At 31.7% G+C, this 13,311-nt stretch overlaps 1 protein-coding gene across 1 annotated transcript in view; it reads left to right on the top strand.

Moving 5' to 3' along the window:
- The first annotated feature begins 1,670 nt into the window (after positions 1–1,670).
- The window catches only part of LOC142332237 (uncharacterized), a 59,056-nt gene continuing 47,415 nt past the window's right edge, over positions 1,671–13,311 (top strand). The window contains exon 1 of the mRNA XM_075378538.1: positions 1,671–1,783. The gene's annotated coding sequence lies outside the window, so the exon portion shown is untranslated. The remainder of the gene's footprint in view (positions 1,784–13,311) is intronic.

The following is a 13,311-nucleotide window of genomic DNA, read 5'->3' as shown; positions in this document are numbered from 1 at the left end:
CAGTCTACTTTCAGACGTCCATTGATGCCAGTCAAGTTCTTACTACTGCCTTATCTTATGTTATTGTTCATATTTCAATACCTTATTTTTTGTAAATATAATTTGTACCTCAACCAGATTCTAATAAATTCAGTCTGTTATTCCCAAACCAGCTTCTGCCTTGTAGGGGACAACTATAATAGCCATCTTAGCTCAGAACTGCGATTTTTATTGTCCTTAGAACATAAAGTTTATAGATTAAATTGTTTCTCCTTTTGCAACTTCCTACTGTCTACCTATGCTTCCAGTGGTTTGCTAGCACTGACTTATGTGGGATTGATCAGAAGTATGTGTACATATTGTATTAACAGAAAATCCAAGAAGTTGTATTATGGAAAAAGTAAACTGAGATAAACAACAAAGTATTAGGAGTGTGGTGATGAAGGAATTAAAGATGGTTCAATTTAATACTTTTCATTTCTGGAAGATAGATCTGTCTAATCCATTGTCATCTAAGAAATTAATACATCCATCTTTCCTAGGTGGATCAGTGACTAAGAAGGTACTTTAAACTGTTTGATGACTATGTTCAGTCAGACCAACCACCAAATATCTCAGAATCTACATCAAAACAGTTTCATCAAAGTTTATGAGAAGGTAATCATAAACAGAAAAAAATATTTTCAGTACATATTTAGAACTGCTGTTATGTTCAATGTATGGAAAAAAATTACGTTCTTGCATGTGATTTGGTTCCATCACATCCTTTGTTAATAGGAGACCCTGTAAGTTTAATGTAATAGAGGAAATAAACCTTAAGTAATGGTACGTAGTTATACAATTAATTCTCCAGATGATGTTGCAAGTATTTTAGCTTTTAACTACTGCATCCTGTAATCCAGAATCTTTCAGCTAGATCAATTTAATGTATTGAACATTACACTTTTATGAAAATGGTAATAGGTAATTAAATGCTCTCCTGACATTACGTGAGAACAACAAAATTAATTTGTATCTGTTGTCCGAACTTACAAACTTTGTAATATAATATTAGTTACATTTATATGATGAACTTTTTTATAGCATACACTTCCTATGTCATGAATTGTGGTGGTAGTAATCTCTGTATTCTTTTCCCAGAAAAAGTCAAGTCACACCATTGCTTTGTGCTTAATTTTTTTAGTGACTGATTCTTTTTAAATATACTTGTGGGTCAGAAAAATACCGAATATGTAATTTTTTCAACGCAATTTGCTTATAATACCTTGAAACAATTATGCTTATAAACAATACCTATAAAATCATACGAAGCAGTTATTGCTGGCAAAGCTTCAGGTTTCTACTTTAAAAAAAAACCTGGTATTTGTGTTACTTTTTTCTTTCCAACTTTAAATTGCTCCCTAAAAATAAGCAAAATAGTTAAGAAACGTATTTACACATGAGAAAAATGATAGGTTATTTAGTAATAGTGAAAACAATTACAAATTTTCTGATTTTGTTATTGAAATTTAATCTAAGATTAGCATAGAAACTTTTAACAAAAGTGAAAATAGTTTTAAATCAGATTAACTTGCCCTTCTGCAATGCATGTATCTTTCATTTATTTTTAAGTCACAGCTAATTATCTGATAAGGGAAGTTTTTGATTGTTGTGTTGGTACTTCAACTTTTCCAACTAGCGGCGTTTCTATTGAAAGCTTGGCCCTGAGTTGTATAATTAACTAGGTTGGTTGTCGTAAATGTTCGTTTGAGGTTGATTTGCCGAAAAGAATTAAACATACTTTTTGAGTGCATATATTTGTTTGGTAAGGTAATTGTTTTTTAACTTTAATATAATATTAAATAAATAATGTTAACGTTTAGATTTACTTATTAAAAGATGTTCCTTTCATACTTCACTTTTAACGGTAACATTGCATCACATTAGTGTTTGGTTATTTGTCATTGTCAAGTAATAATGTTATGTTAGCAAAATGAAACAAAAATAAAGTTGATTTTGGTAAATAATAAAGAAAAAATTTAATAAAAAATATATAGTGCATAAAGATTGACCATGGCGTAACTAGAACGAGGTGTAAATTTGTTTGCTAATTTTGTTGGTTAATTCTAATAAAGTAGCTAGCGTCAAAATGTGCGACTTTTCCGATAATATATTAGCAGTCTTTTGTTTATCATTGAATGTTCAATGTATACTGCAAGAAGTAAGTGACAGTTGCTAGGCGTTTTCTGCGTAGTTATCATAAATTACTAAATTAGCATGCGATTCTGCGTCGTAATTGAACATACAACTGTCACCGTTGTTAATTAACGCCACCTAATAAATCCATCAATAAACACGTTCCATGAATTGAACTAACTTCATAAAATATTTCTTTTATCGACAGGCTACTACATATTATTTATTTCGTGATATATTTTAACTCTTGAAAATTGATGATCTGTTAATGTTTGGATTGGTTAAAAAAAGTTAAAATGTTCTTTGTTATTTATTTAATTTTCCTTAAAAACGCATATCTGTATTCTAAAAAAGTAAATCTTTGCGAAGTGTTAAAGAAATGTTTATTAAGCTAAATTATATTTGACGAGACTAATAAAACAGTTTTTTTTCTTACAGCCTACAAAAAAATTACACATTATAACTCATTAGTACATTAATTTATAATGTTGTTTAATGTAAAATTAATTATTAATTGTATATTATGTTCTATGTTTACTAGGTAAAACACGTTGTCAAAAATATCAGTTTTTAGAAAACTAAAAAGTTCTAAAAAGAATTATACACATTTAATTTGTAGTTGGATGTGTTCTTTATAATTCTATTCTAATTGAATTTCTCATTCATTAATGTTTTACTATTAGTGCAGTGCGATCAAGTAAATATTGCATGTGGAAAAAATATAAATTAAAGATTTCCAAAACCGCTAGTTGACTCAACAGTCATGTGGTTATAAGTACAAATAGGACAAAGTATCTATTTCAACTGGGGTTTTTTTTTTAACTTCCGGGACCACTGTTAGGTATTATTACTTCAGAGGATGAGATGAATGACAATTTTCTAGCTGTGAAAATGCCATGCCTGACCAGGATTCGAACCCGGGACCTCCGGATGAAAGGGCGAGACGCATCACTCGCGCCACGGTGGCCCACTCTTTATTATATATTAAATTAAGCATTGTGATTTTGTTAAATATAAACAAATTTTTATTATTACCGTATTATTACTTTTAAGTATGGACATTAATATTTAATTTTGCATTGTTTAATAAATTTTTAATTGTCGTTAAATTAATTATACAAGCCATTCTGCTACTTTATTATCTTTGTTATTGTCATTTTACTTACTTGTACGAAGTAAAGGAGTATTGGGATCGAGAAAAATGTCGGTTTTCAGATTTCAACGGAAATATTCATTTTGACTAGTTTCGGCGTGACGTCTGTAGATACGTATGTACGTATCTCGCATAACCCAAAAACGATAAAAATTTGGATTTAGGACTGTTACAACATAGTTGTGTCCCATCCCTTTTGATTGCAATCGACTGGACCAAAAGTGTCCAAAAAAGCCCAAATTCCACAAAATTTGGATTTTTAACTTTTTGTTAATTACAGTTATAAGCCATATTGAGAGCTTTTTAACGATATAAGTGGTTACAGAGTTATAACCAAATAAAATTTTAACTTATGAAATATTTGGATCTTACAAGGGGAAGGATCTTACAAACCCAACTTCATCTCTTTTCTATTTTTAACTTTTTTTTTTAGTTTAAATATATTGTTTTACTAATAATTATTAACCTCTGATTGTAAAAAAAATTACAATAGATAATAATTCAATAATAACAAATAAAAATGTATGAAAAAATACATGAAGTTATTAATGAAATAAAATTTTAAGTACTTTTCATTTAAAAAAAAATGTATATATGTAATTTAATTGGCATACAAGGAAGTCATGTTGTATCCACATCAGATTTTTATTATTTATTTTGTAATAGTTATGACAGTAAACAAGGACAAATCTGAAAATATTAGAAAACCATATACGTAACCAAGGTAAAAATATTGGTTGTTCTGTGTTATCCTTCTCCATTTATTTTGTGCGTATTTCTGACAGAAAATTGCATTAGTACAGGTTATCATAAAAGAATGGTACGGTTTTAAACATGGTTTAAATTAAAACAGAATTATTTACAGTTTATGTTTTTTATTTTTCAAATTTGTCGTCAAACATTTTTTTACATAATTAATAAATTTCAATGTGTGCGCCCTTTGTCACTCAAAAAATGTCCAAACGATACTCAACTTCTCTCCAAACATTAGTTAACATTTCTTCGTTAATGGTTGTCATTGCTTCATTAATCCTGTTTTTTAAGCGGTTTAGGTTGCGAATTTTTTTGTGTGTAAACAACGTTTTTGATGTACCCCCACAAGAAAAAATCGCAAGGTGTCAGGTCTGGACTCCTTGGAGGCCAAAGTACGGGTCCTTGCCGGCCGATCCTTCGATCTCCAAATTTTTCGTTCAAAGCGTCCGTGATCGATGCATTGAAGTGCGGGGGAGCACCATCTTGTTGGAAATGAAGTCGTTGAATGTTTTCGAGTTCATCCGGCTGAGGAAAGCAATAATCGGTTAATATGTCAAGATACGCAACTCCAATAATTGTTTTTCCAGCAAAGAAGAAAGGCCCTATTACACGATTTTTCATCGCACCACACCAAACATTAACTTTAGGCGAATCGCGTTGTTTCTTGATAATTGCGTGTAGGTTTTCAGAGCCCCATATTTGTGAATTGTGTCTGTTAACACATCCATTCGCATGGAATGTAGCTTCGTCTGTAAAAATTATATCGTCTAAAAATGATTCGTTTTCACTTATTCTGTCCGACATTTCAACAGCGAAATTGTAACGTTTTACACCATCATCGGGTTTCAATTCCTGCAGTATCTGGATTTTATAAGCGTGTAATTTCAGTTTTTTTACGTAAAGCTTTGTGAACTGTTGATTTTGGAATACCTAATTCGACGCTTCGACGGGGGATGGACTTCCCAGGACTTCTAATTGCCGATTGTCTAATTAGTTCAACCGTTTCGTCTGGTTCACTTGGTCTACCGGTTGATTTTTGTTTCTTAACCGATCCGGTTTCTTCGAATCGTTTGAACCGACGTGTTATGTTATTTTTGTGTGGTGGATCTCTTCCGAATTCACGTCGAAACGCACGTTGAACTAAAATTACGGATTTTAATTCAGCCATCAATAAAATACACTTTGCTTTGTCTTTATCCGAGAACATAGTAACTCACTAAACTCAAATCATGGGGTAATAACGTTCGACAAACTTGGGGAGGGAAAAAGGAGGCAACCCTATTATTACCATTGTTATTAAATACTTTGATGAAGGGAAAATGAGTAGATTATTTCATCCATTCTAATCAAAAGTTTCTCTCATGTTACGTTTATTTCACTGTACAATGGTGCTGATCGTAGCACACTATGTCAATCAAGTCCAGACACATTGTTAATTTAGTCATACAGTAATAATAATTACATTAAAAAATGGGCTGATCTCCATGGTAGACTGGTAGTAGTGTCATTCATCCAGAGTTTTGGGTGTTAATTCGTAGTTATGATCATACAAAATAAGTGAGTAGAATATTGTTGAAACAGAAAATTTGAAGTTTGTAAAGAAAACAAGATCCATGAATAAAAAAAATTTATATACATTTTCATAAAAAAAAGACATTCCTTTGCTTAATAAAAAAAAAAAATAATAATAATAGAAATTAAAAATATTGTTGGAATTAAATTTTTTACAGCATTTGTAAAATTCAAACAAAAAAAAATTAAGAAAGATTTTCAGTTACATATTAACAACTGGTAATGACGCAGCACTTTTTTATTTTGGCTTGGTATCACCACATTAGCTGGAAGCATGTGCGTGCGTGGGATATGGAAATGGAATTTTGTAGCGATGAAAATTGCCATGCCTGTCTGGGATTCGAACCTAAGTTCTTAGGATGAAAGTCTTACATTGACTTTCGATTGTTTTTTTTAATCATGTAAATTGAATTGCACATTTTTATTTATTTATTTATTTTCTTATATGTATATTGCAATGTGTTCAACTAATGAACAGTAAGCAATCTTTCTACATCCCAGAGGTAGAGGTTGTAAATGAGATGTAATCTTGTACAGAATCAGGCTGACCATTCCTGAGACATGTGTTAATTGAACCCCACGAAAGTACATTAGTTTCCACTGTCTAGTTTTAAAATTCATATAAAAGCAAATAATTTTTACCTGGATGTGAACCTCAGTTCACATCCAAGAAAATTAGCGCTTAAACAACTGTTACGTGTTGATGAATTGTACGTTTGTATAAAAGAAGATTAAAACGGTCATCAAAACTTTTACTTTTCCTGTTTAGCCTCCGGTAATTACCTTTCAGATAATACTTCAGAGGATGGATGATATGTATGAGTGTAAATGAAGTGTAGTCTTGTACAGTCTCGGTTCAGCCATTCCTGAGATGTGAGATTAATTGAAACCCAACCACCAAAGAACACATATCCATGATCTAGTATTCAATTCCGTGTAAAAATAACTGATTTCACTAGGACTTGAACGCTGGAATTCTCGACTTCCAAATCAACTGATTTGGTAAGACGCGTTCACCACTATACCAACCCGGTGAGTTGGTCATCAGAACTGCAAATTTTTAAAATTACTAATGTAAAGTAATAAGAAAAAAAGATTCAGTTTCACTATTAAAACAAATATTACAACTAAAGAATTTCTCCCTAAATCTATTTCAATGATACACATTCTTAATATAAGAGAAAATATCTTCAAGTCGCAATAGAAATTATAAAAAAACTGGAGATATAAAATCAAAGGAAATTTAATAAATAAGCCTTAATTTATTCACTCTGCTGATCAGGATCTATACTTATCATGACTGTCAATTTTATGACTATCAAATTTTCCTTTTCTGAAGCTGAATTTTTTTAAATTTAATTCTGTATCTTTAAGGGAGGCTTTATAAATAAAATAATCATGACGGATCAAACTTCGCATTGAGTAATTTTACATTTCAATTACATTGGTTACTACCATAATCCACCCTGCATACTTATAATTGGTTCTTTAACAATAAAGCAAAGTCAAGAAAATTATTGTCTCGGATCATTTGTTTCATAATGAAATATTATTTTGTACTAGAAATTTCAAATTATTATCTTTATTTTTTTCTGAGTTAACATTAATTTTCAGAAAGCATTTTCTATATTAATTATCTAAAATAACACCAAGTTTTTACATACCAATAAGTCAAAAAAGTGGGTGCCTTTTTTCTTTGTCATTCAAATATACTTTAGAAATGTAAAAGACTTTAAATTAGAAATTTAATTTGTATTAGAAATAGGCAAAAATAAACAAGCTAAAATTTCATGTTGCTCATTAAAATGTATCTGTGGTTTTTTTTATATAAAGCTTTGAACTCAAGCATATATACTTTTAGAACAGATAGTACTTGGAAACCCTATGGGTATGATCAAATATATAGGTTATTCATAATTACTTATCTGTCATTAAAAATTATGTATAAAGAAAATTACATGACAAATTTATGATATAAGAATTTTTTTTCAGAATATATATTTTTTTTACAAAAGCTTCCTCTTGTAACTTGTAACTCTTATAATTGTACTACATCTATTTGTGTCAATACTCTTGTGATCCATTGATATAGTTCATCATCAAGAGTTGTATGTAGGAGAGGGATATATATATACCTTGTCTAATACATTACCCTGTTAATCAAAATATAAGGATGTTAGATCAGGCTGAGTGATTATAATTTCATAACTAGTTTTTTTTTTTTGTCTTCAGTCATTTGACTGGTTTGATGCAGCTCTCCAAGATTCCCTATCTAGTGCTAGTCGTTTCATTTCAGTATACCCTCTACATCCTACATCCCTAACAATTTGTTTTACATATTCCAAACGTGGCCTGCCTACACAATTTTTTCCTTCTACCTGTCCTTCCAATATTAAAGCGACTATTCCAGGATGCCTTAGTATGTGGGCTATAGGTCTGTCTCTTCTTTTAACTATATTTTTCCAAATGCTTCTTTCTTCATCTATTTGCCGCAATACCTCTTCATTTGTCACTTTATCCACCCATCTGATTTTTAACATTCTCCTATAGCACCACATTTCAAAAGCTTCTAATCTTTTCTTCTCAGATACTCCGATCGTCCAAGTTTCACTTCCATATAAAGCGACACTCCAAACATACACTTTCAAAAATCTTTTCCTGACATTTAAATTAATTTTTGATGTAAACAAATTATATTTCTTACTGAAGGCTCGTTTAGCTTGTGCTATTCGGCATTTAATATCGCTCCTGCTGCGTCCATCTTTAGTAATTCTACTTCCCAAATAACAAAATTCTTCTTCCTCCATAATCTTTTCTCCTCCTATTTTCGCATTCAGTGGTCCATCTTTGTTATTTCTACTACATTTCATTACTTTTGTTTTGTTCTTGTTTATTTTCATGCGATAGTTCTTGCGTAGGACTTCATCTATGCCGTTCATTGTTTCTTCTAAATCCTTTTTACTCTCGGCTAGAATTACTATATCATCAGCAAATCGTAGCATCTTTATCTTTTCACCTTGTACTGTTACTCCGAATCTAAATTGTTCTTTAACATCATTAACTGCTAGTTCCATGTAATAATTGGAATAACTATTATTCCACGTAATAATTCATAACTAGTGGTAATTGGTAATTGTGTATGACTACACACAGATAGGTATTATATGATGACAACATTGTGATAACATAGTAGAGAATTATCTTGTTGGAGTATGAAATTCTTCCTATATCCTTCAGGAATTATGACATTGGTAGTTATTTAGCATATGGAGCTTACTACAGTGTTTTTAGATCTGTTTTTATTGCTCAGAAGCATGTAATACATATAATACTGGCTAAAAGTAGACATGAATCCTTCCCATTATTCAGAGGCCTTTAATATCCTGCCAATGCATCATATGTATTTCTATAGAATACTAATGACGTATTATGAAGGCTGTAAACAGGATAGGATTCTTGGTATTTTGGTTACGAGCGGATAGAGTAATTCCTCCTAGGCCAAAAATCGAGTTATTTAAACGTTTTTATTCATACTTAGGTCCAAAAATATTTAATCACTTACCAAGAGGATTTAAATCCGTAAACGACTAAAAGGTTTTCACTATCAATTTATGATTGGTTGTTGTCAGTTGAAGATGTAGAGAGTTTTTTTTAATTAATTGACCTGTGATTGTGGGTGGAATCGATGACTAAAAGTTTCATATTTTTATTGTTATTTTTCTTTCAAGTATTTATCTAGGATTAATTTCATTTTCAATTTTATCACTGTATTCTTGTATTGTATTTATGGTTCTGATTTAATTTCTATGTACGTATAATCTTGTCACTAACTGAAATTTTAGTACTGCAAGACTTGTATCATGTAATTATTTTTTAAATCCACTTGGAAATCCATACTTGACCATTAATCAATAAATGGTTAGTTTATTATTTTGTTCATTGAAAAATAATTGGATGGTAACCTCCAATATAGTTATTACTACGGGGGATAACTAGTTCCACAAGATTATGCAATAATTGTTTACTTTTATTATTTTATAGTATGTTTACTAAGCTTATACATTAAGAATTTATAACTGTAAATAATTTTATTTTCATTTGTAATCTGTTTAATTTGTGGTTTAAAGATTATTATTATGTTTTGTTTAATAAATTACCACACTTTAAAAAAACTGATAAATGTGGGTTGTTTCCGATAACTCGGCTTAAACGTACAACCTAATTTAAAATATGTATAATTTTATTTAAATATATTTTTTCCTTTATTTAATTCATTGATTCTAACTAAATCGCGCGCGCACACCGCATTTAATTCAGTGGGTTTGGCGGTACTATCGACGATGGTCGGCACGAATTAAACTAACGTAATTTCACAACTTGCATAGAACAAATTTCGCTTCTATCGTCGGTAGACCGGTGTAGCCGCGAGGCTTAACGCACCAGAAACCGATTCAACAGGGCGATCGAGTTCAAGACTTGGCCAGACCGAGCTACTTTTTTACATTTGAAATATTATTCATTTGTTTAATTCTACTGCTCACCTCTCGTTTTCTGTTTAGTGTCTAGAACCACCATAAGGTATTACTTTAGAGGATGAATGAAAATGAGTGTAATTTTGTACCGTCGACCGTTCTTTAAATGTGTAGTTAATTAAAACTCAACCACCAAAGAACACTGGTATCTAAGATCTAATATTCAAATCCGTATAAAAGTAACTGCCTTTACTAGGATCTGAACCTTAGAACTCTCGACTTCGAAATCAGCTGATTTTCGATGACGAGTTAACCACTAGACCAGCCCGTTGGACTTGTACCGTTCATCTATGACGTCACAACATAGCGGTCGACTACAACAGCATTTTTTGGGATATGGGTGCGATTTTGTTTTTTTTTTTGCAAATATTGTTATTTTTTAATCGTTAACAAACGTGTGTAAAAACATATGACCTTAATTAGGCGAAATTTTGAGATACTGAAGGTGATTTTGCTCTACGACCTGGAGTCACCCCTCGACCTTTAAATTAAAAAAAAATTTAACGGCATCTATGTTCCATATATGAAAGTAATCTGACCAAATTTGGTTAAATCGGTCCAGTAGTTCCGGAGATATAAGGTGGTTTAGAGGCCAACATCGAACACACACACTCACGTACATACGAATATTAACATCTGGAAAATTTCCATCCGGTTTTTTGGGTTCCTTAGGTGTCAAAACGTCAAGATCCGGTGAAAACCGCATATGCCAAAATTTGACCGATTATAATACTTTACCCTTAGTGCTATAGCTCTGCTGTAACCCTATTTAGACGGGGTAGTAAACAAAATGCTTCACGTACAGCTTTTGAAGATAAAATTATTCATTTTTGGTTTGTCTTGTATATGTTCTTATGAGCAGTGCTGGACTTTTTTTGACTCATATTTGTGGTAGTTAATACCACCGAGATGAAAGGCTGCCTGATCACCAAACATATGATATATATATAATAGTATAATATTATTGTTATTTTCTTCATTTCCCTTAACAAAATATTTAAAGAGTTACCTGTTCAGCATGTACGCATTTTTAAAGTAGTAATAATTTTAAGATGTAATTCAAGATATGAGCAGCTTTTTTATAAATTGATTTTGAACTAAAGTTTTTTTCCCAAAACACTTGTCAAAAGAAGTAATTTCAAACAGCTATAGAGTACCACCTTTTTTTAAAATTAAATCCAGGAGAAATTAAAGTACCTAATAAAATAACAAAATTCTATTGGACCTAAGCTAATGGGTTTACAATATGGAAGGCCTGGACTTCTTGAAGCAGATGTCTTTATACAGTGTAATTATGTGGGGAATAAAACAAGTTTACAATTATTATTCTTTGCTACAGCAACTATTTGTAGCGCTTTGGTTGGTGTAAGAATGAAAACTTACTAAAATAACTTAAATGGAATATTACCAAAATTTAGTGTTTATTTCTTTGTGTGAAAGTGAAAATTAGACTGAATTAAAATAAGGAACTAAATTTCCCTTTGTAAAAACTTAATATTTTTCTGTTCAGTCCCTGGAACCACCGTAAGGTATTACTTCAGAGGATGATATTTATGGGTGTAAATGAAGTGTAATCTTATACATTCTGAGGTCGACTATTCCTGAGATGTGTGGTTAATTGAAACTCAACCGCCAAAGAACACCAGTATCCACGATCTACGAGGGATATCTAAAATAGCTGGGAAATTTCTCTCCTTAAGGTTGGCGAACCTGTATCGTTCATGCTCACGCTAGTAATGTACACACTGCATTGTTGTCTGTAAGATGTCGCGTTGTAGTATCTTTAATTACGTGTGAGTTATAAAATGAATAGGAAAATCGATGTTGCCGTCGACTGTAAAAATACGTAGTTATACATTTTTTAAACTATAAAAACGTTAATCCGGCTGATATTCATTAGCAGTCGATTGCTGTGTATTATATTATAAAGAATGAAAGAAACGTCCAAAAATGGTGTCATCCTCAATCACCAACCAAACCATCAAAGGCCAAGCCACAGCCATTTGGATGCAAACTCATGGCCACAGTCTTTTGGGATCAGTTTGGGTTACTGCTGATTGATTTCATGCCAGTTTGAACGACTATAAATGCAGAAGCCTACTGCGAAACTACGTAAGTTACGGCGCGCCATTAAAAATCGGCAACATGGGCGGCGTCGTTCTGCTGCATGTCCACATGTTACGGGTCCGACACGTGATTTACTGAGAACATTTAGATGGGAAATTTACGATCATTCACCATATAGTCCAGACTTGGCTCCTTCTGATTACTATTAGTTTGAGAAATTGAAAGAATTTTTGAGCGGTAAGCGATTTGTGGGTGACGATGAATTTAAAAATGTTATTAATCAGTGGCTAAATGGTCTGGCGGCAGAAGAATACGACGAAGGTATATTGAAGCTGGTGTATCGCTACGATAAATGTCTTAATTCATGTAATATTATATAGAGAAGTAATGTAATTTTTTTTGTTAAGTGAAATGAAAAATATTTATAAATTTTCAGAATATTTTTTTACAGTGAAACGGTCTGTACTTTAGAGATAACCTTTCATAGTATTCAAATCCGTATAAAAGTAACTGCCTTTACTGAGATTTGAATCTTAGAACTCGTCTTCGAAATCAGCTGATTTGCGTTGACGAGTTTAACCACTAGACCAACCCGGTGGGTCGTTTCTAAAAACTTAATCGCATGTACTGCTGAGACTGGTAGTTTCTTTTGCTACTTTTATTTTATCATTTGTTTGCCTTTTTATGATAAATATTATTACTTTATATTCAGCTTTTCTCATACAAATCTCCTCACTAGAATTACAAAATTAAAAAATTGCTGCAAAATTACAATTCTAATATAGCCCTCAGTATCGACTTTGCATTTAAGTTTCTTACAGATTCCATAACATCTGGTGTAACATCTTTGGCTTTGTTCTATATGGTAAGCACGCTGTTTTGGCGAATTGCTCATAACATATTTTAACGATCTATGTTTGTGCTGTAACATTTTAATACTTTATTGTTGAACATTTTGCCTTGTAATTTGCGATAGTGTTTTACAGAACCACAATTAGCTCTCCGTGGCGCGAGTGGTAGCGTTTCGGCCTTTCATCCGGAGTTCCCGGATTCGAATCCCGGTCAGGTATGGCATTTTCA

This window comes from Lycorma delicatula, chromosome 11, assembly GCF_047948215.1.
Source record: "Lycorma delicatula isolate Av1 chromosome 11, ASM4794821v1, whole genome shotgun sequence".
NCBI lineage: Eukaryota > Metazoa > Arthropoda > Insecta > Hemiptera > Fulgoridae > Lycorma > Lycorma delicatula.
Note: the sequence above shows the minus strand (reverse complement) of the source record. Positions and strands in the feature narration are given on the sequence as shown.